Below are 26,719 nucleotides of genomic sequence, written 5' to 3'. Positions count from 1 at the left end.
CTATCTGCCCCTATTATTGTAGGGTATGAAGTGGAGAAGTAAGAAAGAAACATAGGAAGAGAAGAAAAAGTATTAGAATCTGTATTTTCTTCTTCTAAATATTAAATACTTCAGTCCTTTACATTCCTTGAAATCTCTTCTGTTCTAATGATAAAAATCTGCTTTTAGAAATAGGGTTTACATAATTTATAATAAATAGGTTTAGCTCTAAATTCACAAAACTTAAATTTACCAGGATCTTTAGGAAATCATGCAGTCCGAATTCTTGACTTTTATGGTAGTAGAAACAATAATTAAGTGACTGGTTAAAATGATGCCAATTTAGTTACTGGATATGCTTGATTTTAGTTGGTATAATTGTTTTGCAGAAAGTTCTGTATTCTGTATTTTTAAGTAAAAACATCTCTCAATGATATTGAATAACTCTGTATGGTACAATCTATATATAAATTAATTTGTTCCGGCATTCAACCAGTTCATAGCTAACAGTTCTATATGAAAATTCAGTTCAATCAGTTACTAGGGGTGCTTTTGGGGATTGTTTTATCTTAGAAGGAAGTTCGATTACTCTCAAGGGTGTGCTTGGCTTTTTTTTTTTTTTTTTTTAAATGGTATTTTCACTGCCTTTTACATGACACTTTCAGCCCTGGATGGACTGTGTGTTGGAGTTGATTCAAGTGGTTCTTTGAGGAAGAGTTTGGCTCCCTCTGTATACATACCCCATTCACTATTCTGTGGAGTCACCTTTTTAAGACATCTGTCTCCTGGAACTTTTAAAGTTCACCTCCTCAAGGAGGCCTTTGTGGGTCACGGGACTGGGGTAATTCCTCTTCTTTACATCTTCTCAGCACCCCTTCTTCCTTTCTCTGAACTGATTCATTGTAGTTTCTGAGGGTAAATTCTCTCTAGCTCCCAGCAGTTCTGCAGGGGCTACTTGGCAACATCTGGAGACAGTTTTGCTTGTCACAACTGGTGGCGTTGCTACTGATACATAGTAGATAGAAGCCAGGGCTGCCATCCAACCCTGACACTGCACAGGACAGCCCACCACCCCCAACAGAGAGCTGAGTTACCCAACCTCCAAAGCCATAGTGATGATGTTGCTTTCGGTTGTATTGCCATTTCCATGAGGACCTCACGGTGGCCAAGCTCGCTTCAGACACCTCTGATTTTCTAGGGTGCAAACAGACCTTTGGGAAGTAAGAAGTATTCAATAAGTGTTGGTTGAATTACTTTTAGTTGAATGAATGAAAAAGATAGCAACTTTTCATTTAGGACACTGTTAAAACACACAGGTCTGCTTTTAACGCTAACTATTGGTACGAGGGAAGAGCTTAAGTTCACTCTGCTTTTTGGGTTTGGCTGACAGAATTAATAATGGAGCATTGGAAAAGATAGGGAGTTTGTGCCTTCCTGCAGATGAAGAAGCACAGCCTAAGATGAAACAAGATCACTGTGAACCTGGATCACTGTGTTAGCTTTTCCATCCTCTGAGTTATTTATATAAACCATGAACTGGGGGTGACTGTCAGCCTACATTGTGGGCCATGGTGAGAAATGGCTCTATAAAGCGAGTGTGTTGAGAATTTTGCTCCTTACAGCACATGATTCTTTTTCAGGGTTCATGGGAGAAATCGCCCTCTTGTTTCTGCTGTGCTTCCAACTTGTTTTTATCTTAGAAATACTATGAATGACAGAATCAATTGTGTTTCATCTGTGGTGTCAGCTCCTAAGACACTTAAATATAACTTTATAGCTCATTATCTTCAGGTGTATGGGGTTTTATGATATGCTTGTCTCTTTATTTTCTTGTTCTTTAAGGTTTTTATCCCTTCCACTGTCCCTTTTCCCTTCCTTCCTTCTTTCCTTTCTGTCATGCTAAATGTGTTTTGTGAAAAATGGCCTTTTTCTCTAAAAAGGCCATTTTGAAAAGTATTGGATTTAATCCGTAAGTATTTGAATGCTTATTTTACTATAAGTGCTTTTGGACAAAGAAATTTACAATTTGCTTTGGACACAGAAAACTTTATCAAAATGGTCATTGCGAATGAAGACCAGTATTTTATCATGTTAGGAGCACCGGGCTCTCATGACACTCTCTGCTTGGTGTTTCTGGACCCATGTCCCGGAAGGCAGCCCAGGGGATGCTCAGAGATGCATGAGAAGAAGCCAAAGGAGGAGAGCGCTGGATCGACGGAAATCAAACTGTCTCACAGATAATGCAGCCAGTTCCCTCCAAACTTAGCGTGTACCACGGCGTAGTGCACATGGTACACTGATTTCTAACCTTTGAGGTTGAGGTTTTGTTCAGTTCAGCTGGTTTGGCTTCTCCCATACTTATGGTACATGTGAGCAGACGCCTCACTGGTATTTCAGGGCTTTCTTGGTCTTGGTTAAAAAGGTAATTACTATTGAAAAATAACTGATCTTCTTTTATTCAACATATTCCCTGCAGTATTTGGGGATCAGGGTGAGATCGGGGACTGGCAAGCAAAGACAAAACAAACATAAATCACTCTTGATCTAATCACTGAGAGTCAGGGACTAGTACCGGTATGAAAAAATCTTTTAGTCTTTTTATCCTGTGCATGTGTGAGGATACATATAATTAATGGGATAGTGTACGTACTCCTTTGAAGTTGATGGTGTTCTCTTGTTTGTGATGGTGTTATCTTTCCGTGTCACTGAACATTGTTCTACATTGTTATGTTTGGCTGCTGGATGGTATTCTGTTGGGTTGATGTACTACAGTTTATTAACCAATCCAAAATAGACATTTGAGTTGTTTCCACCACAGATGCTATTAAGGTAATGTGTGTGTTTGTGCGTAGGTGTACAAGCTTTTTAAACAGCTTGATGATGTGATCCAAAGTCAAAACATTTCCTAACTTCAAAATTGAGACACAGATACAGAATGGGTCCGAATGCAGACGGATATAGCAAGGAGATTTTATAATATGCATTTACATTAATATCAGTGTATGTGTTATCTTTATATTTAGTCAGAGAAATAATTATGAGTTGTTTAAGAAAATTAAACAATGTAGATATACCAATTCGTCTGCGTCTATAGCTTATACTTGACTAGGCCAGGACTATAAAGTAAGTGCCACTCTATTTTAAAACAACATCAACGTTGTTCCTTATAGGCCAAGAATTTCAGGTGGGGTATTTTTCCTTTTCAAGCAAAAGGTAGGATAAATGTCTTAGAGATCGAATTTCTTTGAGCAAATTGTTGATCAGAATTAGCATGCCACTTGCAGGGCAGAACAACCCAATCTTCTTTTCGCATAAAAGAATTACTAGGACTGTTTTATCTTTGGAAATAATTGAAAAAGAGGTAGAGATAAAAGAGATGGGGAGGGAAAAGACAGACAAATCCCCATAGACATCCCTGAGTTACAGGTGGGATTCAAAAGTCCTGCTGTGTGAAAAAGGGACCATTATGAAGAAACTCTCCTCAAATTACTCCATCAGAAACAATCCAAAAGGACTCTGAGCACACCCTTTCAGTATTGTTGCCCTGCCACAGCAAATTAAATTCATTCAGCCTGACTTTGTGCTATGCATCACTTAAAAAATATTTTCTTGCCCCATTCCCCCCGCTCCCCCCGCCCCCTGGCAACTTCTGGTCCTTCAACCAAATGAACTGGTTACCTGGAAACAAGGGAAGAAGAAAATAACTCGAGGGTAGTGTTAGTAAACAGCGTAGCTAAAATAAAATAAAGGAACATTCCAGGTGGCTCTGCTGCCCTTTCGGCTTTGTGTTCTGCTTAGTAACTTTTGGTAAATATCTGAACGTCTTATGTCTGGCATAGAGTTTAATAAGAATGTGGGAATCAAGAAGCATTGTTTTGATGCTACAGAAAGACTGGATTTTGACTTGACACATGGATTAGTTTGAACGGGTTTTAGGACCAGGTGTTAAAGAAATTTCCCTTCAACATCCAGAAGCTCAGGAAGGACCGTTTCTACCCCATGCTGAGATTCGTAAGCAAAGGCTCTGGGAGGTTCCTCTTGTTGGGATCTTTACTACCATTGATTTGCAACGGGAGAGTGAGCTCAACATATGGGCCTCATTCTGGAAGCTCTGAGTCATTCCGTCTGCCCTCGGCTGTACCTTTTCAACTTTAGTAGAATTTTTCCCGCAGGGTGATGTCTAGAATGGCATATCTTCACTCGAGAGGGGGCTCAGTGGTGGCTGCCACTCCCTTTGTTGTACCTTCTCTCTCCTGGTCCATAGTGCTAAAAAAAAAATCTGGAAATCTGGTGGCCTTTTATAGCATATGCTAATAAAAGTATCAAGCAGATGTTTAATTCTTAAGAATCACATTAAGATGCAGTTTGTAACACTTTACATGCTGTGAAGAGACTTTGCTGTCAGACTCATTAAAAAAAATTTTATGGATGTACAGTTCATTCACATTGCTGTGTTCATTTCAGGTATATAGCAAAGTGTTTCATGCAGAATGTTTTTCAGATTCTTTTCCATTCTAGGTTATTACAGGATGTTGAATATAGTTCCCTGTGCTATACAATAGGTCCTTGTTGTTTATCTATTTTATATCCAGTAGTGTGTATCCATTAGTCTCAAACTCCTAATGGATCCCCCCCTTCCCCTTTGGTAACCTTAAGGTTATTTTCTACGTCTGGGAGTCTCTTTCTATTTTGTAAATATGTTCATTTGCATCATTTTTCAAGATTCCACAAATAAGTGATCTCATAATGTGTGTCTCTGATATATCTCCCTGAGTATGATAATCTCTCGGTCCATTGTCAGACTTATTTCTGAATTGCCTTTCTGTACACTTGTCTCCTCTATGACGAGCATGGCTTTTGGCAAGGCTCTCAGGCCGTTCTGTCTTGGCTGAATAGGCAGATCTATGTGCAGCACAAAACTGAAAGTCTGTCACATCTTTCTGACCTATAGTTGACTCGGGCTTTTCTTCAGTGCGTCTAAAATGGGAGGGAAACAGCCTAGAGGAGAGTGTTTGAAGACTGTGCTGTATGTATCTTTGCCCATGTACTGTGTGTATATGTTATCTGTCCCAGGCCCGAGGGCAGGACTGGCCTTCCTGTACCAGGAGCTGGGGCTTCTGCTGGAAAGCAGGTACACAAAGCCTTCTTTAACTTGCTGGCTGTGAGCGGCGAGATGAAAAACACCCGCTGATGGTTAACAGATCTGTCCCCCAAGACGCTGCTCCTCAGAACGTGGCATTTGTTGACTCTGGGTGAAGCTTTTTAGTATTTTCAGTCTGTATGAAGATTTGGGCAGTAACCTTCTGTAGGATGGTCATATTCCTGAGCCAGAAATGTCAGCTACCAGTTTTCTTTCTTCATCTGTTCATTAAGCCTTTTGTATATTTTCTCTTTGATTCCCAGGAATTAGTGATGACGTGTCATTTTCATAGGTTAAACTTCTAAAAAAGGGATAAGGCTACAATCATTTGCAGTTCTCTGCTTTGTGGGGTTTCAGATATTTGAGGATCTTCTTTTTCGCTGTGAACAAGGGAAATAGGTCAATGGGTGGTGGTGTTTAGCTCACTTAACGCCTATTGATTATAGAAAGAAGAATCAGGGTGGTTTTTTATAAGTGAAATAAGCCCACAAGCTTTATTGCCAGAAAGCTCATTCAAGGCAATCATTTTATCCTTATCAACTAATTAGAACAAAGGAAAGTGGCTACCTGGGTTTCCTGTCTTTGGATCCACCTGAGAATGGCAGCTCTGTGGGGAATTGTCTTCTACCTGTTAGGATAATGAGGGGGAAAAAAAAAAGTCGATAGGAAGCAGAAGGCAAAGAACTAGGATCCTGAGCACTGGGCAGAGGGAGCCATCACTCTGTGACTAGTTGTGAGTAAGTTGCAGTGTGGGAGGTACGCACACTGGTCCTCTCTTAGGTGATGTGTCTCGAATTGTTTTCTCAGATGCCCCCACAAGCTCTGATGCTCAGCCAGGAGATGTCCCAGGAGGATCTTTGCATACCTGGTCCGTCTTTGTGCTCTACTTGAGTTGCCTGTTCTGTGGCTCCCCAGAGGCTTCTGTCCCACCTCGAGTCTAGTCTTCACAGACAGCTGTCAGCCAGCTCTGCCCCCCTTCAGGAATGTGGACCTGGGTCTCACCAGAGTCTTCCTATAGGGTTTGAAGCCTCAGTGGCCTGAAATGGGTTCATTTGGGAACCTAATGTAGAATGTTTCAGAGAAGTTTCAGAATTGTTTTCTGATGGAGACCCCTCTTCAAAGAGCGCTACAGGTCCCCACAAGGAATAAGGATCTGATTAGTGAAGATGTTCAAATCCACTGTTGTTCACTGAATTCTCTGTATGTGTCAGGCTCTTTGTTTTGTTTTGGTTTTGGTTTGGTTTTTTTTTGGTTGCCCCATGGCATACAGAGTTCCCAGGCCAAGGATCAGGTCTGAGTTGCAGTTGCGACCCACACCACACCGGTGGCAACACCAGATGTATTAACCCACTGTGTCAGGTCAGGGATCATACCTGTGTCCAGGTGCTGCAGAGACACCGCTGATCTCATGTCACAGCGGGAACTCCAGGGTCTTTAATGCATAGCATAGATGCATTTTCTTGGTCAGTCTTATAAGCTCTTGAAGTAGGGACTTCATTTTTTTGGATAAGGGAACTGAGGCTTGGAAAGGTTCAAGTCAACATGACATTGTAAAGCAACTATACTTCAAGAATTTTTTTTTTTTTTTCTTTTTAGGGCTGTACCTGTGGCATATGGAAGCTCCCAGGCTAGAGGCTGAATTGGAGCTGTAGCTGCTGGCCTACACAATAGCCACAGCATCGCTGGATCAGAGCCACATCTAAGACCTACACCCCAGCTCATAGCAACACCAGATCCTTAACACATTGGGCAAGGCCAGGGATCGAATCCGCCTCCTCATGGATACTAGTCTGGTTCATTACTTCTGAGCCACAATGGGAACCCCCAAGAAAAATTTTTAAAATGGACAAAAGAAAGGTTCAGTCACTTGCCTGAGGCTCCAGAGCTGGGCTAAGAAGTTGTGCAACCCTGGGCCCTCTGTTCCCTGGTAGACCATCCCATGTACTTTCTCACCTCTGATTTTCTGCAATCCCAAACTCCCACAGTGCTCCTCTCGCAAGACCCCAACCCTATATTTGCCATCCTGCTCCCAAATGGAGGCAAATGATAATTGGAGCGGGGGGCAGGTGCAGAATAAACCATAAAACTACACAGATTGGTACCACTAAGATCCCTTGTCTTCACCCCAGCTGGGCTCTCTCCATTACCCGTCAGAGATCCTTGGTCAGTTTCTACTCCCACTCCCCACTGGGGAATTCCAAACCATCACAACTCTCATCTAGCTTCTGAACTCAACAGAGCCTCCTACTTCTGGGAGGAATTGAGTCCACCAGAAAATTTCACCCACCTTACTGACAAGGTGACTTATGGCTACATCAGATTCTTCATATTGCTGGTTTCATGGTAGCAATGTCATGTACGGGTCAAGCCTGTTGGTTGAGTAGCTGATGACATAACTTTTTTTCCCCATCAGATGGATCCTGCTGATCGAACTGAACTATTAGCTGTTTTGTCTACTGCACTGGGGGAACAAGCAAACCTGTTAGCTGGATCCAACCTGTTACCTGGATCCTGTGAAACCTCTTGCCTCCTTCTGTTTCCTCTGGGAACTTGTTCCATTAATCATACTCCCTCAATTCCTCTACCTTTTATTCTCTCGCTCTTTTCATACATGTTCCCCTCAGCCTAAAGCAAACTCATGTCTTACCCAATCTAACCCCCAAATCAAGTTAAAAATGAAAACAATGCAGCCCTCTATAAACCATCAAGTCTCTTTCCTTTCTATGCAATTGCTAGAGAAATAATCCATACTTTTGGACTCCAGCATCTTCTTTTCCCATTCTTTCACCCTTAATACTTGGCTTTTGTTCTTATCATTTGTGCTAATTACGATCCAACCAGGGAAAAATAAACTGCTGCAGGATTAGCTCAGTGTGGCACAGTGGGTTAAGGATGTGACTTCAGTGGCTCAGGTCACTGCAGAGGTGTGGGTTTGATCCCTGGCCCAGCACAGTGGATCAAGGATTTGGCATTGCCACAGCTATTATGTATGTTGCATCTGTGGCTTGGATTCAGTCCCTGGTTCAGGAACTTCCATATGCCTCAGATGGGGCCAAAAATAAAATAAATACAAAGAAACAAACTGTTTCAGTGATTTTGTTTTCTTTGTAACAAGGTAGGGAATTGGATTAGATGGGTGATGGAGTAACTGAGAAGCCAAACAGAATGGTGAGGCATCCTAGTGGTGGCCACAGCTGGAGCCACTCCCACACTTAGAATGGAGGGACAGAGTAGGGATGGTGCTCTCAGACCAGGCCCGGGGTGACCCAGGGGGCAGGGCCCTTGATTGACTGGCTCATCCAGTGGGAGTAGAAGCCAGGGAGGGGATTCAGCCCATGTATTATGAGGCATGCTGTCTGTAGCTGAGAGGAGAAGCAGAAATACCTGACTTCTCTGTTAACCTTCATCTTTTAATCTCTCACCCATACCAACCATTGGTTAAACTTAAACTTAACCAATGGTTGGAGCCAAGTTTAGCCAGCTGACCAGCTGACAGTGGAGCCTGGGACATGCAGCCTGCAGGTTCAGACATCTGGAATAGAATGAGAGGAAGGGTGAAGAGGAAATCAGAGGGCTGACAAATCGAGGACCAGCACATTGTGTGAGGACAACAGTGACTTTCTAGGTGCCAAATCCAGTGGGATTTTAGTTTTTCTGTTACTGGATCTCTCCTAATTACTCTGGTGACTACTCCCTCCTCAGAACTCACCGTTTTCTTGGCTTCTGAGAGACACAGGATCCTATCCTCATTGTGTTTTGTCTATTTCTAAAGATGGTACCTACATAGCTACCACTTAAATATTGATGTTCATTATCAAAATGTTAAGGCCCATGCGGATTCAAATCATTTTGAAAATGTATCTCTAGCCCAGACCTCTCTCATGAAATACAGACCTGTCTTGCCAGCGCTCTGCCTCCACATCCACTTAAGTTCAACCACAAAACCGAACACATCATCTTCTACATTTCCTGTTTCATTCTCTTCTGTTTCCTATCTCACCCAATAGATCAATTCACTGCCCATTTGTTAAAAATAGTGAGTGGTCTAGATTATACCCTGCTCATAAGCTAACAAAACTTTCCTGTCACAGTTTCATGGATGCTCGAAGAAGCCACAGGTCTCCTGGGTCAGAGACAGAGGACTTTCTCACTAAGGGGACAGTAAGTGGCATGAGCTTCAGGATCGTGTAGGTGTCAGAGAGGACAGGGAGTCATTCAGATGGATGCTGTGCACACGGTGGGTTTGCATCGCTGCTGAGGAACATGAGCTTAGGGACCTCCAGCCTTTTAGAATGAGCCCCAAGCAAACCTGCACAGCCTGTGCTCCAGAGGGAGGCATTGTCTTTACTAGACTGGACCCTAATAGCCTCTGCTCTTTGCTCTGGAGGGGGGCTCAAAGGTGGTCTGGACAAAGGAGAGGCTCCCTCTTCTCAGGAAATTCCTTCTTCCCTTTCTATGCCTTGCTTTCAGTGGGACTCGTGTGTCCTCAAACTTTTGGTTTCCTGTCCATCTGAAGAGCTCTACTCATTCTTCAAGGCTCTGCTCCCTGACATGCCACCCATCTATCTGTGTGATAGCTTTTCCTTCCTCAGTGATCCCGGGAAACCCCATATGTTTCTTGATTTCAGAGCTTCTTGTGTGACAGAAACTTATTTACTTCTGCCTTCTCATCCAACGGCGAGTGCCTGGAGGGGCCATACATGGAAGGGCTTCCTAACCCTTTGTAGTCAGGTGTCCTGTGGACAAAGTCCAAAATCTGATGATCTTTTTTAAGACAGTACCTCGTGCTTTTTCCACATCAGTTCTGTCCTTTTGAACAATTTTCATTCTTTTTCCTTCTAAAATGGTCTGTGATACTGAGGTTGCCAATTCTGCATTTCTAGGATTGGTTGACATTACCAAAACACTAAATTGGGAGAGCAACTTTACTTAATGAGATAGTTAAGGAAAAAAAAGTAAAATTGCCATTACTTTTTTTTTTTTTTTTTTTGAGTACATATTGTGTGTCCCTGTGGAGAACACCTACTGTACCTCCCTAAAGAGAGAAATGGGTCCCAACCTTTCACCTGGTTTTGGCTGTTTTACTTTGCTGTCAACAGTATTGAAAAATGTACCTATTCTTATTACAAAGATGTAAAAGAATGAGTTTGGAGTAACCTGGCTTTATCAAATTTGGATGACATTTCAGGAGATTTGTAGCTAATGAGAGAATCTGGCAAACACATATGCATGCATGTTTCAAAATGGTGTTCAATCCCATTTTTCATTCCTTGAACAGAATTCAAAGTTGGCCAGGCATCTTTCCATTTCTGCAAATTCTGGAAATTCCAAAGTCATTTTGCTCTAACGTTGTTGGAAAAACCATGTAACTACTTTCATAATGAGTTGATAACCAGTCAAGTATTTTGTCATGCATGTCACATAAAAAGATAAACCCCACTCACTGAAGGATTAATGGAGGAAAAGTATAAAACCACACTACATCTGAGCAATGGTGACTTTTATGAAATCGCTTTAGGTTTTATAGGAATCTGACCTCAGTCTGTTATTCATAAAGCATATTACCTGGATTTTTATTGATATATTCGTTTGGATGATATACATTAGGCAGAGCATTTGGATCAGGTTCCTGGAAAATTGCTTGATTACTGTTAAAGCTGATGAAAACTAAGCTTTTGTTTTTAACCGAGAAAACAAAGTAGGAGATGAATTTTTTTAAGTTTCTAAGTCTGGAGACATGAGCCATTAAAATCATTTGTTTACAAAAGATAGTGAAAAATCCTCCATATGGTGCAGTTGCCTATTTGTTAAGTGTATGGATATTGTTAATTGTTTTTTAATGAAAGGCTGTGGAAAGTTTAAGCCAAATTTTGCAGTCTATCTCAAGCTAGGTTTGTCTGTCACAGATGCCCATTAATGAGTGAATCTTTGGGTCACTCAAGTGTTCAATGCGACACCATTTAGGTGAATCTTTTTTCCTGACAACTAGTGGTTAGATTACATTGAGTTTGTTTTCCTGGTACACAGCTAAACAAACAGTATACCTTTTAGAACATTCTAGATATATTAGCTATTTGCTGCGACCAGTGTTTCTCACCCTAAGTCATCCTGTAAACAGTGACTTAAGGTCTTTGAGGCAGCTCTGTGAATGAATGAAAGGAATGAATGAAGAGAAGAGGGATAAGACAAAGAGGAGAGGCAGCCGGTCAAGACCATTTGCTCTACTGAGCAGCATTCGGAAATACCTGATGTGTATTTTTTCTGGACTTTTATTTGGGTATTAAAATTAATAGTTCTAAATTTTATCTTCATTTCAAAAAGCTATATGTGCTTTTTGTAGAAACTTTGGTTTGTAGAAAACAAAACCAAAATCACTAATCTTTGTTTGCTTTAAAACAATCTTTCAAGGAAAGGTTTTTTTTTTTTTTTTTTTTTTTTTTTAACCTCAATATATGTGTTGAGGTCCTGGTTATTTCAGTTGCCCTTGTCCTTAGAGACAGGTGTTCATAGCTTCAGTTTCCTTGGGGTGGTTTGTTTTCATGCCATGCTGAGAAGGTATTTTGAAAATGCACAGTATTAATCATGAGAGAGACTGACTTAAAAACTGACTTGGAGAATCTGTAATGCGTAAAAACTAATCATTGCCATTTCTTAATTCAAAGACCCCTTTGATAATGGATAAATAGTCTAATCCCAACCCATAAAAAATGGTAGTGTATTATCTTCTATAATTTATATAATGGACTAAGGCTTTATTTCTTCTTTTATATGTCTGTCTGCAAAATTCGCTGTCACATAAAGCCAGTTCAATGGAAGAGTCTTAAATCCCCCTAGACATTTCACCTGCAATTAAAGTAGTTAATTCCATATATAGTGCCATGGGTTAGGATACAGAGGCAAAAGTGCTGGGGTTTCCCCAATTGTGGCCAGATAAGGGACTTACTATAACCCTTGATATTAAATATTTAATCATTAATTATAATTAGAAACTAAGATACTATATACAGACCAAGAATTAAAGAAACACCAATATCAAGATACAAATCCGTTTATGGTTTCCTCTATAGCTGTGTAATTTGAGTTAAGCTTCGGTTCTAGTCAAGGTTTCTTGCTAAGTACTTGAAGTTCTCATATTAAGTACAACTTTGTGGTTCTGCTGATGGTTGATTTTTTTTTTTTTAATTCTACTTGTTGATATCAGCTCACTAGTCTCTTTGTGGCTAAGAGATTTACTGTCTATAGTAAGTGGCTTCTCTGTCTTTTTTTCCTTCCCTAAAGCTAAAAACAGGTTCTATGATTATCCTTTCAGCCAATAATTACCCATGCTTATTTAGTGTGTACTTCTAGATTAAAGGGTAACTTTTTTCTTCATTGGTGTTCAATTAATATTGAATAACTGATTCACTCCTGTAGTTTTTGTTTTTTAATATCCTTTCTTGCTGTTTACTGTGGGGTTTTTGGGTTTTTTAATATCCTTTCTTTCTATGTATTATATCTGTTGTATTTTTTAGAGGGTCTTCTATCTATCTATCTATCCACCCACCAACATACAACCCACTTGTTTCAAAAAGAATTTAAGGTGGACTCTTAAAGGGAGTATGATGTATTTAACCTGAAAGTTATGAAATATAAGCTGAATTTAAGTCAAATATTAGCTTACTTATGACACATTAACTCCTTGTCTCATAGTTTCAAAGTATGAAACAAGATACTTAATGATTTAAAATGTGGAAGTAATATTCTCATAAATGATTTTTTAATTAGTAACAAATATGACACTTTTTGATTCAGTGGGGAATCCAATAGGATCCAGAGGTAAAAATAGCATTTTTGTTATAAATGACAGATTCATTCATTGGCCTTTGATTTGAAAGAAGTACAAATTAGGAATTTTTAAAAAGGGTTTGAGATCAGTAAGTCAGAGAATAAAGTGACTTAGGAGAGAAAATAACACCAAAATGGTGATGATTATTGCAAAGGCAGGTGACGTGTACAAAGGGAAAATTCCAGTTCTCAGAAGGAAAAAGAATTCAGCCCAGAGGCCCAGGAACAGCATAAAATAAAATAAAATAAATAAAAAATGGGTCTGTCAGACAGTTGGACCTGGCATAGGGCAATATAATAATGTTTAATCACTTGAGATGAAAGTAAGCAAATATCTGTCCTTGGAAAGAATATTGATTGAGTGAAGGTACATAGTAGTATAAATTGAGCTGAATAACTGTTTTCTTCTCTAATCATACAACATTGCTAAAAAAAAAAAATCCAATAAAGGGGTGAATGTAGATTTTGATAGGTTGGAATCTGCGACTGTGCTGAGAGTTATTGGAGTTATGCCTAATCAGTACAGACCAGTACGTACTCATTACAACATGATGTAAGTAATTGTTTAGCACAGACCATCATTGCCTCTAGAAGAATGCATAATTTATTAATTTGTATAATGATTAAAATGCACACATAACATACAAATGCATTCACATGTATGATATAAAAATATATATGGACTATGTTATATAGGATCTGTCTGTATGTTTACCTTCCAAAAGGTAAAAATTCTTCAGGAAACTGCATTGCAGTAATTCCTTTGGTTACCGAGTGCAAGTTCAGGGGCCCGATGCACAGGGAGGCCAAAAAACTGAAACTTCAGAGTCTGGAGCCAGAGAAAGATTTATTAAAGGACCATACAAGGAGAATGGATGGGTGGCTCATGCGCCTCTCAAACCCTGAACTCCCTGAAGGATTTTAGCAAAGCATTTTTAAAGGCAAGGTGAGTGAGGGGTGTGGTTGGTTGCTGCAAACTTCTTGGTGTCAGAATTTATTCTTGTAACTGTCGAAGTTGATCAGGCCTCAGTGTTTCTGTAAACCTCCAACAAAACAGCTGTTACTCTCTCTTCTGCCAGTTTTTCTCTCTACATAGATGGAAAAGTATTATACCCTTAAAGGTCAGAGCCTTGAGAATGGGCTCTCCTGTACATTTCAGGCTACAGGCAATATTTCTATCTAAGCCAAAGCCATAAAATACAAAGTTTCAACTAAAAGAAATAGCTCCAATATGGAGTCATATTTGTTCTTTCCTATTATGGTTTATGTTCAAAACAAAAGAACATTCGCTTTTAAGTATTACATTTTTATGTTCATCATCTGGCGCAAAGCTAGCTTTTCTTCCAATCTGACTTGGCTCCATTAGAGTGATCTGACCTACATGTCACAGCGTCTTTTCTTCCCTCATCCAGAGGCATCCCGTGGCTCTGATCAGGAGGAGGAGCCCAGAGGGGAAGCCGAGGTGGCCCTGGCCAATGGTTTTTCCTGCTGCCAGCTAATCCGAGATTCTCTGTGGATCCAAAAGAGAGCAGTTGGAGAAATGGAATCCTTGCAATTACTGAGGCTGGTGCCATTCATCATTTCCTAAAACCGTTTAATACTTAGCACCCAAAAAATTATCCATTAAATTATGTCAGAAAAGTAATCCCATACCCTCTCTTTCTAGCCACTTTAGCCCAGGATTTAGTCATTGGCACAAACATAAAACCAGAGAGTCTGGGGCACAAGAAAAAAACCAAACAAAACCAAAAACCCAGCAACACTTCTGTGAAGATGATGCTTCTTGGCACTTCTCTAATTGGACATCTCTAAAGATAAGGAAATCTCCATGGCAGACACCTCAAGGAAATGTAAAGTGACCACAGCGTTATCAGTTAATGTATTCTACCTCTGCTTAATAATGTTGGTCCAAAATTAAGTGAGGATTTAACATCAAAATGCCCACAGATAGAAGCTCTTCTTTGAAAGCCAGGGATTCCTGACTCTCTCTTGGATTCAGTTTTCATTTCTGACCCCTGGAGAAAAGAGGGATTCTAATCCCTTCCACAGTTTGAGGCTCACTCTACTTATGTGTCAATGCCAAATCCTTTTACTGTTGGCTGTGCTGTGCACCATTTTAATGTGCTTCTGTTTACTTTTGTACTGTGGATTGAGGGAAAATTTAGGATAGGTTTCTGAACGTTATCTGGTTATAATATCTCTTCTGAAAACAAACATCAGAGGGGGAAAGAACTCTTTGTCTTTGGTTTTTCATGCTAAAGAAGAGACAGTAAATCTGGTAAAATATCCTCTACCCAGCACCTGGGTAGGAGGAAACCAATCCATTGATTTAGTAATTGCCTGTTGGTATATGTATCACAAATGTGAAAAACCTGCAGAGATATCTAGAGCAGCCTTAAAAACAATAGGTTTCTGTTTCTCTATAAGGTTCTATTAAGTATGTTGCTAGGGAGTTTAGAGCACATTTGTGGCGTGGGGGTAAGAAAAAATTATCCTAGATTTCAAGTTCAATATTTAAAAAAAAAAGATTTCCCATCGTGGCGCAGCAGAAACAAATCTGTCTAGTATCCGTGAGGACGCGGGTTCTATCCCTGGCCTCACTCACTGAGTTAGCGATCTGGCATTGCCATCAGCTCTGGTGTAGGTTGTGGATGTGGCTTGGATCTGCTGTTGCTGTGACTGTGGTGTAGGCTGGCAGCTAGAGCTCCGATTTGACCCCTAGCCTGGGAACTTCCACATGCTGCAGTATGGCCCTAAAAATAAATAAATAAATAAATAAATACATAGATTTTCAAAAAGCAATGGATAGGAGAAAAGGGGGAATTGGGATTTACTTGGATTTTGTAATGCCCATCCTCAGATTTTTGCTGGAAATTCTGCCATTCTGGCTGCATCATTTGATTCACGTACAAATAGCTGGTTTAGCTCAATGGCTGCTTGTATAGTAGAACCAGGGGTGTAGCCCATGACACTATGCCAGTTTGCAGACATTAATACAAGTTTGCATATAAAATAAGAAACCATAACTAATTAACACCAGGCAGGTGGTCTTGATGGAAATTTAAAATCCAATCCTGGTCAGCAGGGAATACAGTCTTGGCAGATGAGACTGTAACTGAAATGATCCCCCACCCAAGACCAGCCAAATGAGTCTTGAGCCAGCAGCCCTTTGAGAAACCTTCCTGTGCCAGTCATTTCTGGGAATATGGAGCCAAGGACAAATGACTATGGGTCTTAAAATGACTGTGATCACATTAAGATCTCAGGGCTTCCACCCCTACTCTCAGCCTCTCTTAGGCTCACACGGAGTTTTCTTAAATGCCAGCATCATTTGTGAAAGCAGAAGTGGAACCAGCATAGACCCTGCTCCCCTTGCATTTTTGTATTCATGGCAGGGAGGACAGTGCAGGGAGGGACGGGGAGTGGGGTGGACTTTCAACAAAGGAGAGGGTGTAAGGTTTTGCTGGAATGAGCCGGAGTGGAGAGGAGGAAATATTTAGACCCCCATTGGGTGCCAGAGCAAAATTGGATACCAATAAGGACTGACCTATCCAAGTAACAGCCAGAAGAGCCCCAAGTGTTGGGAGTGAACAGTCAGTTTTATTGGTACATGATTGGCAAGAGCAAGAAGGCTGAGAGGGTGAGATGAAATGGAGAAATGGAGAGAAGGGGGCTGTCTGAGGTGTGATTTCTATCACAATGCCACGATGCGAGGACTCAGCAGTGTATTCCTGCTCTGCTTTCTTTTCCTCCTCAAGGGGCATGTAACCTGGTGGGATGTCAGTCCTGGATGGGCCCATAGAGCTGATCCTGTTCAGGGCCCTCAGTTTATAGCTGAAGAAGCTGTGCGCTGGAGGGGAAGTGTTTCACCCAAGGCCGCCACGGTGAATTCTTTAGCAGAGCTGCCTGGAAACCTGAGTCTTGAGTCTTTCCATTTGTTGCCCTTTCTGCTCAAGGCCAGCAAATCCCTTTATTGCTGCTTGTTCATTTGCTTTATCTGTGATTAATTTCAAAGGCAAATCGAGGTTCTAAAGAAAACTGGGGCTTGGGTAGCAATCAAAACAATGGATGGATAATTCCACCTGAACAGATATTAATTTGAAATTGGTAGGTTTCAAGAGTCCCCAGCATTGTTCTGAACTGAGTATGGGCTGGTTGGAAAATGCCTCTCTTTCAGGAAGATTTTACCTTTTCTGATAATGAAAAAATATTGGTATACTTATTTTAGGCATATTTAGATATGAAAATATAAGACTCCTTACAATAAACGTCACTGATAATCTTACTACTGAGAAATAACCACTGCTAATATTTTGACTTTTTTCCCAGGTTTTTTTAATGTATTATTTTTTAATTTTAATTTTTTATTGAAGTATAATTGATTAACAATGTTTCAAGTGTACAGAAAAGTGATTTACACATATGTGTGTAGATAGGTATATATATATATTTAGATTATTTTCCATTCTAAGTTATAAGATATTGAATATAATTCCCTGTTCTATATAGTAGGTTGCTGTTTACTATTTTATATATCATAGTATGTATTTGTTAATCTCAAAATCCCGATTTATCTCTCCCCCTTCCCTCCCTCTCCCTTTGATAACCATAAGATTGTTTTCTTTGTCTGTGTGTCTATTTCAATTTTGTTAGTAAGTTCATTTGTATTATTTGATTCCATATATAGGTGATATCTTATGATATTTATCTGACTTTACTTAGTGTAATCTCTAGATCCATCCATGTTTTTGCAAATGGCATTATTTCATTCTTTTGAAATGGCCGAGTAGTATTCCACCGTGTGTGTGTGTGTGTGTGTGTGTGTGTGTGTGTGTGTGTCTTCTTTACCCATTCATCTGTTGATGGACATTTAGGTTGCTTTCATGTCTTGGCTATCATAAATAATGCTGCTGCAAACATTGAGGTACAGGTATCTTTTCAAATTTAGAGTTTTCGTCTTTTCCGGATATATGCCTCTTAACATATTATGTTTTATAAAAATTATGATCATCATAGAATTTTTTTAAAAATCCACCTTATTGGGTTATAATTTATATATAATAAAATAAACCTCTCCTCCCATTTGATGAGGATCTGATAAATGCAGTTAAAGCCTCCTCAGCTCCTTGTTGCCTGTCCTGAGGTGCACATTTCTGCCAGTTCCGGGGGCCTTCATTTCTTTCTTGATCTCTGTCTCTCTCTGTCTCTGCCTCTGTCTGTGTCTCTCTGGCTGTCTATGTATGTCTCTTTGTCTCCAGTCCCCCAAATCCTTAAAGTCTTTGTGGAGGGAAATTGTGGACACTCCTTCCCTAAACTTTATTTTAATATGGAGGTTTCTCTCTGTGGGCTAGTGGAGGGAGAGAAGAGAAAGGAAGAAGAAAGAGGCTTTATTATTTCCAACTAAAGATGTTATTTAGATATTTTGCTTATCAAAGGACAGTTTTGGTCCCTCAGAGGGAGTCTTTTTCTCTGTGGCACACAATATGGTAATAATTTAGATATGTTCAAGATACAGTCTTTCTATCCAAGAAGTCAGTATGTTTCACCATGGTTTTGCTTCTGATGTTGCATTTTGTTTTTTTCCCAAACAGCCATTTATTTTTTAGAAAAAATGCATTTTATCGACATATAGTTGATTTACAGTGTTAATTTCTGCCGTATAGCAAAGTGATTCAGTTATATGTTATACATTTTCATATTCTTTTCATTATGTTTTTTTACAGGGAGTTGAATATAGTTCTCTGTGCTATACAGTAGGATCTTATTGTTTATTCATTTTATATCGAAGAGTTTTTGTCTGCTAATCCCAAACTCCCAATCCATCTATTCCTCCCTCCTCCCCCCAGCAACCACAAGTCTGTTCCTCTATGTCTGTGGGTCTGTTTCTGTTTCATGGTTCTGTTCACAGTTTATTTGCGTCATATTTTAGATTCCAAATTTAAGTGATACCATATGATATTTGTCTTTCTTTGTCTGATTTACTTCACTTAATATAATCTCCAGGTCCATCCATGTTGTTGCAGATGGCATTAGTTCATTCTTTTTAATGGCTAAGTAGTATTCCATTGTATACATGTACCATATTTTTTTTATCCATTCATCTGTTGATGGACATTTAGGTTCCAGAAACAGCTATTGCTTTTTCTTTTTCTTTCTTTCTTTTTTTCTTTTCTTTTCCTTTTTTTTTTTTTTTTTTTTTGCTTTTCGAGGCTGTACCTGCAGCATATGGAAGTTCCCAGACTAGAGGTCGAGTTGGAGCTACAGCTGCCAGCCTATGCCACAGCCACAGCAATACAGGATCTGAGCTTCATCTGCAACCTATACCACAGCTCATGGCAACAACACTGGATCCGTAACCCACTGAGCGAGGCCAGGGATCAAACCCACATCCTCATGGATGCTAGTTGGGTTTGTTACTGCTGAGCCACAGTGGGAGCTCCCAGAAACGGCTATTTCTTAATTCCCTTTTTAATCCCACATTAGACTTACTGTTGCCTTCTTCTGAGTCATAGTCCTAACCTTAGTACCATCACAAAAGCCTTTCCAGTAATAATAGTAGTACTGATGATGATGGTATTTAGAATATAGTGCTTGTAACATACCACATCACTTAATTCGTCTAGCAACTTTGTGATATAGGCCTTGTCATTCTCATTTTGGAGTTGAGAATATTATAGCTGGTAATAGTTATGAGTATTTCTTCATTTTGTTATTAATGTTTATATACGTATTAAACATATTGTTTTTTCTTATTCCCTTATCATCTAACATAAAAGTTATGAATAATAATGCACTTTATATCATAGTGTTTCAGTACAGGACATCAAAGGAGAAGCATGAACTTTCCCCAGGAACTTTGTATTCTCTTTGGGGGAAAGGGTTGGTGTGTTTTAAGTTGTATGAAGAATAGTTGCAATGTGGTAGGCAGAAGTATGATTTTGTTAGTCTCGTATTTGGAGATTGTGATTTTATCAGATGGATGTAGGTGCCAAGTTGACAAGGGGTGGATCATTATGGTCTTTTGATCAGTCAACTTGCCTAGGTTATTGCCCCATTATTTAATCGAACACTGATCTGGGAGTTGCTGTGAAACTGTTTTGTAGAAGTGATTACAGTCCATAATCAGTTGACTTTCTTGAGGTAGGTTGTCCTAGTCTGGGTGGGCCTGATTCAACCAGTTGAAAGGCCTTAAGAGAAGAGCTGAGGCCTCCATGAAGAAGAAATTTTGCCCATGGGCAGTGGTATAGTCCGGCCCTAACACTTCTGGGTTGCCTTCCTGATGGCTTGCCCTATGGATTTCAGGCATGCCTAGCCAGCTCCCATAATTGTATGAGCCAATTGCTTGCAATCTCTCGCTCTCTTTTTTCAATCTTTTTAGGGCTGTATGCATGGCGTATAGATGTTCCCAGGCTAGGGGTCGAATCGGAGCTACAGCTGCCAGCCTATACCACAGCCATGCAATGTAGGATCCAAGCTATGTCTGCGACCTGCACCACAGCTCACTGCAATGCCAGATCCTTAACCTACTGAACAAGGCCAGGGATCAAACCCATGTCCTCACGGATACTAGTCAAGGTTGTTACTACAGAGCCATGGGGGAAACTTCCACAATATATCTCTTGATATACATCTCCTCCGGATTCTGCTTTTCTGGTTGACGCTGTGACTGGTACAGAGGAAAAGAAACTCATCCCAGCCAGACAAGCCAGCAAGTGGAATCAGTGGGACTAGCAGTCCACAGCCACCCTAGGTTCTCCCTACTGGATGGCCTAGATGCCTTTCCCCTTGGATGCTGTCCTCCACCATCCCCCAGCTGTCTCAGATCCTGCTTCGTGCCCTCCTTGATATGCACTCTGTTGAGCCATGACATAAAGGGGAAGTTTATTGTTTATCATGTGTTCATATTATATACTGATATCTTCCCAAGCAGCTTAGGAGTTAGCTTGTGCCCTTCATGTTATCCAATGACTAGCCAAGGATGACTATATTAATTTTTGTGACTGATTTATTGCATCCAAGTAGAGAATGTGAGATTTTTAGAATCTTGCTTAGCTTGACATTAAAGTTACTAGTGTGTATGGAATTTAATTTTTTAAACTAATTTCACTGTGAATAACCTTACATGCTTTTCTACCCCATGTATTTAGTCTTTCATTGGATATAGTTACTTGAGATATTCCTCAAATTCATTTGACTAAGAGGGTCTTTGAGGGACTCCTGCCCTCAAAAGGCTTTCTAGAAAGTTGTTGGGAAAGAGGCTTTTCACTGAAAGCGGAGAGGCTGAGTAATTCAATGGCTAAGAAATTGATTCTCAGTTTATCAGATGCAGTGCCCCCACTGTATAAGAAAGGCACAGGGAGTTCCCACTGTGGCTCAGCAGTTAATGAACCCAACCAGCATCCATGAGGAGGTGGGTTTGATTCCTGGCCTCGCACAGTGGGTTAAGGATCGAACATTGCCATGAGCCTGTGGTGTAGGTCACGGATGTGGCTCAGATCCTATGTTGCTGTGGTTTTGGTGTAGGCCGTTCCGATTTGATCCCTAGCCTGGGAACTTTCATATGCCTCAGGTGCAGCGCTAAAATGACAAAACAAGAAAATAAAAAAACAACCAAAAAAACTAGATGTAGCTGACACTAAAGGGAAGCAATTTATAGTGCTTTATACCTGTTTCTGAATGTGTTTGGGCATGGCTAAGTGAAACAAAGTTAATGAAGGAGTCAGATGTTTGCCTAGTCAGAGCCCCTGTCAGTGGCACAGCTGCCAATGTGGACTGGAAAGACAAGTTATACTGGTGGCTTGGATGTCATGAGGAGTAACGCAGTTAGCGATGTGGTTTCTGACACAGTGAACAGTTCTCGGTGGACTTCAGAACAAAATTGATTACAGTTTTCCCTTGATTTGCATGGCGGTTGCATTTCGGGAAACATAACGGGATCGTAAGACAGTGTAAAAGTAATTTCTCTTCATATGTAAAACTGGGTTAGATTCCAGGCTCAGAAAATAGGTTTTTATAAATTCCAGAGAGCAGAGAATTTCATTCACCCAGAATCCCTGAAAGAGTGGCTAGTAAGTGGCACACATTTAGCTAATGGTTGCGTGAATGTCTGCAAGTTTTTCATCTCCATGTAATTAGGTGGGACATTCGAGAATCACAAATGATGAAGGACGATTACCTGCTTTGCAGGACTGCCCCACACACTGCAGGAGGGCTGGCATCCATTGCTCTTGCTCAGGAAAGCTGGTAGCGCTTCTAATTATTGTGAAAACCCAAGAAGCCGCCACCACAAATTTTCAAATTGCCCCTTTGGGTGGTACTGTTGAGAACCACAGAATTAAGTAATGATGTGGGCACGGCATCTGTCCATCAAATGCCAGGGAAGCCCCATTCAAAGAAGTGATGCCTTAGCCAGTGGTGATGGGGCAGCCCAGTTACAGGGACCGTGTCTGCTTTGAAGTATGTGCACAACGGCGTGGAGGTAGCACTGAGGGAGATGGAGAGCCAGTCGGCGCATCGGAAAGGGGTGTGTGATACAGGGCACAGACATTGCCAGCTCACACGGACCTTTGTATGAACTCTAGAAACGATCCCTCTCTGGGTAGACCAGATGGAAAAAGGGCTCTGCTCACTGATGAGAGCATGTGGAAGTCACATGTCCTGGCCAGCAGAGTCCAGCTGGGAAGGCAGTTGCCTCTCCTGACCTCTTGGCCTAAGTGTCCTCCTTATAAGACTCAACGTGCACACAGCTTTGCTGGGTGTCCACCTGAGACAGAGATCAAGTGTCAAGAGTTAAAAAAAAAAAATGAATCATGGATATTAAAAGGGAACCAGAGAGATTGAGAAATTGTCAAAAAGCAAAGGTGAGAAGAGGATTTTTTTAAAATTGAAGTTTAGTTGATTTACATACACTGTGTATGGATGTATATATACACATGATATACAGCACAATGTGTGTATGTGTGTGTGTATGTGTATATATATGGATGCATTTTATATATGTATATAAGAGGATGCACTTAATGAGACCTACCAATAAGTGTAGGGAGTCATCCCCTTATCCTTTGTGTAGTAAAGAAGTTGGGTTATGCTGGTGGCTTAGTCTAGGTAGAGTTCTTGGAAATTTGGATCATCAATAATGAGTGCCCTTTAGAGTAATGAAGTCCTGAAGCGTTTGTCAGAATTCTACTAGCTAAGTACACCCTTCATTGACATATTTGGGGAGATCTGTTTACAGTTTTTGATGGTAGTATATCCTTTTTTGTGGGAACAGATATTCTTGTTGACCAGGAAATCAAACTCCAAGAATCAAAGGGCCTTCTGGTGAGACGGGAAACAAGAGAATGTCTTGAAGGACATTTTCTTTAAAGCCACCATAGAACCTAGAACCCATTGGCCTGCCTGCCAAAATGTGCCTGCCCCGCCCCCCGCCCTCGATTGCTCTCGCCCTCAGGATACTCCTCCAGCCTAATTGGACAAGCATAGAGAAACATGCACTGATTCTTGCTCTTTGTCTCTGGTTTGTTGAGGGTCCACATGGATCAGCCCCTTTGTTTGAACTCTTCATTATCAGTTTGTTTCACTTCTTCATGACTTTGTTAGAGGGGAAACTTCTGGTTTCCTAGGTGGCCCCCAAGGAGACACCCCAATGCCACCAGGAGACCTTCTCCCAAACGTTTGTTGGGAAGATAACATCAGTAAGGATGGGCTGAGTCATGCTGTGTGAAAAATAACATTAAAAACCTCAGTGGCTTCACAGAACAAAGCTTACTCTCTCCTTCACACACTGTGCCCAGCAGATCCAGGCTACTTCTCCAGAGAAGGAGTGATGTAGGGTTCTTGGATCCTTCTGTCTCCTGGTGCCTCTGTTTCCTCATGTTCTTTGATTCTCATGGCATGAAAGAGAGTTGAGGAGTGTCTTGACCCAGCAATTTAATGCTTTGGCCCAGAAATGTGGTACATCACTTCTGCTTACAACTAATTGGTTAGATATGGGGGAATTGTCCTCCTCTGCCCAGGAAAGGAAGAGAACCTGGTATGAGTGGGCACTGGGAATGAAGGAATACCTGCCCTGGATACCACAGCAGGTGTGGTCATTTGCTAGGGCTGCCATGACAAAGTACCATAGATGAGGTGACTTAAACAACAAAGATTAAATTTTTTTTCACAGTTTTGAAGCTAGAAATCCAAGATCAAGTCATCATCAGGTTTGTTTTCTTCTGAGGCCTCATCAGCTTTTTCTTAAGTTTCAGGGCACAGCTGACCTTTGCATTAGTCCTCGTGGGATCCCTTCATGACTTGATGATGGCTGGTGGGACTGAGCTATGCTAAAGGGGAACCTGCATGTAGCCTCTAGTCATGTCCTTAGAGACAAGGGTGGGTTGGCAAAAACTGAAGATGGGAGACTACCTGTCTTCCTGCTTCTCCCACCAGCAACTTTTTCCAGTTTTCTTGTGCTTTTCTCTATTTTTCTTTTTTTTTTTTTTTTTGCCACAGTAGTTCCCAGATCAGGGGTCAGACCTAGGCTGCAGCAGTGAAAGAGCTGAATCCTAACCACTAGACCACCAGGGAATTCCCAAACTAATGAGTGTGCTTTTTTAATTTACATTTTTAATTGATTACTTTTTGTCTTTTTTAGGGCCGTTCCCACGGCATACGGAGGTTCCCAGACTAGGGGTCGAATCAGAGCTATAGCTGCCGGCCTCCACCAGAGGCACAGCAATGCTGGATCGCAGCCGCATCTGTGACCCACACCACAGCCCACGGCAACGCCAGATCTTTAACTCACTGAGCAAGGCCGGGGATCAAACCTGCAACCTCATGATTCCTAGTTGGATTTGTTTCCACTGCGCCATTATGGGAACTCTTATTTTTATTTTTTGGCTGTGGCATGCAGAGACTTGATGTGGGATCTCTGTGCTCCTCTCTTCTAGTGTTTAAAAAAGTGGGCTCATTTCTCCCATAAGGATGTATGATTTATACAAAAACGAGTAAGGTGTTTTTCCATCCTTTAAGAACCAATTTTTGCCCCCTTTATCATCATCCCTGTTAAAAATCCATATTCTTGGGCCAGTTGGTTGAAAGCAAGTTTGTTGAGGAGTTGGTCTAAACTACTGAGTGTAATAGCTAGCCCGATGCTGTCTTCTGCAGGCTTGAGATGCCAGCCAGGCACTCACATGGTGGCCTTGCACTGGCGCACAGATCACCCTGTAATAGAATGTCCCTGTTTCACATATTTAGTGAAACAGAGCAGGGATTCATCATGGTCCAGGATATGGCAACCTCAGGACGGGTTTGTAAAATTCCTTATTCTGAAATTGATTGGTTTCATGCCCGAAAGTATGGTAGCCTCTGGGCCTTTAGGAATGGGTGGTTTATGTGAAAGCGAAGCTAATGAATGGTCACAGCCATTCTGGGCTGCATTTCTGTGGGCCTGTTTTTTTTTTTTTTTTTTTCCTCATGGTTTCCATCAGGAAGGGTTCTCATTATGTTTCACTAGCTTAAGCCACAATTTCAATATTAACTTCCCAACATCAAATGGCTCCATAGCCCCAACCGTGGGATCGTTGATGCCTAAAGCAATGTGGGATTCTGAAAACATGGTCATCAAATTGCTTGTATTTGTTTCCTGAAGGGACTCATCCAGAAACGAGGCTCCTTTTCTCTATTCTTTTGCCTCAGCTTGTACCTGCTTATCACACACCGTGACCTCTTCAGGAAGCTTGCTCTCCAGGGTCTTCACTAGGTCCTTGACCTGAGATCTCCAGCTCCATCCATGTGAGTCATTTCACCACAGTCACCTTAGTGTGTCTGGTGCTACCTTTGCAAATGCTGAAGTATGGGCTTTGAAAGATAACTATTACTCTTATGTCAGTACTCCACTTCCACTCCTCTGATGGCATCTGGATCTCCTAAAGTTAGTGTGGTGACTGGTGGATCAGATCAGGGACAGGAAGGTTTTCTGCAGTCTGGCTGGACTGGTATCCTTAACCATTGATGGGGGACAACACGGTGTTGAGATTGTCACTGTTGGCTGCCATGTGTAGAATGCCTGGGCTCTGGTTCAAATCCCTGTTCTGCTTCTTCCTGTGAGATCTTAGAAATCATTTTTTCTCTTGCCTCAGTTCCCTCATCTAAAAATGGAGAAAGAATAGAATATACCTCACATTGGTTGTTGTGAGGATTCAACGACTTAACTCATATGAAGCATTTAAACTATTGTCTGGCACCTACTTAAGTGCTTGATAACTGTTGGCTGTGTTTCCTACCACCTACTATGATGATACTTCTGCTACCCCTGCTGTTCTCCCCAAGCCTTCTGAGTGCTTCTTCACCCATGTATGGAGGATGGGAGGTATGTTTGGAGTATTTTTCTCTGCCTTAACTGTGGAAGTGGTATTGTGGACCCTGAACCCTGTTCATCTAGGTAGACAAAACAATATCTCAGAAGCATATTTTATTTGCCACATTAAATTCTTGCTGCAATTTTATTGTATAGCTTTGGTATCAGTGGTAACCTAATGGGTTTTGAAATGAAATTGGAAGCTCCATCAAGTCTGTCATTCGTTCATCAAATGTTGTTGCATGCCACTAATCACAGTGGGGATAGAAGACTGAGTAAGGTAGTTCCCCTCCCCAAGGAGCTTATGGTCAGAAGACAGAATAATGGTGGATGTAAATCATTTAGTAATGACAATGATAATAATAGTAAGAGATCTTTGCTCCTTGGGCTATGCTGAACAATTTTCCATTTGTTTCATAGCTCAATTCTGAAGACAG

At 40.9% G+C, this 26,719-nt stretch overlaps 1 long non-coding RNA gene across 2 annotated transcripts in view; it reads left to right on the top strand.

Annotated features, from left to right (window-relative positions):
• Positions 1–26,719, top strand: part of LOC110260277 — a 50,507-nt gene that overhangs the window by 12,952 nt on the left and 10,836 nt on the right. Inside the window, exon 2 of one of the 2 annotated variants that reach the window (XR_002343265.1) lies at positions 25,622–25,717. The exons of the other annotated variant lie outside the window; for it this stretch is intronic. This is a non-coding gene — a long non-coding RNA (uncharacterized LOC110260277). The remainder of the gene's footprint in view (positions 1–25,621; positions 25,718–26,719) is intronic. 2 annotated transcript variants of the gene reach the window in all.

This window comes from Sus scrofa, chromosome 4 (assembly GCF_000003025.6).
Source record: "Sus scrofa isolate TJ Tabasco breed Duroc chromosome 4, Sscrofa11.1, whole genome shotgun sequence".
NCBI classification, from domain to species: domain Eukaryota; kingdom Metazoa; phylum Chordata; class Mammalia; order Artiodactyla; family Suidae; genus Sus; species Sus scrofa.
This window is presented reverse-complemented; position numbering and strand designations above follow the sequence as displayed.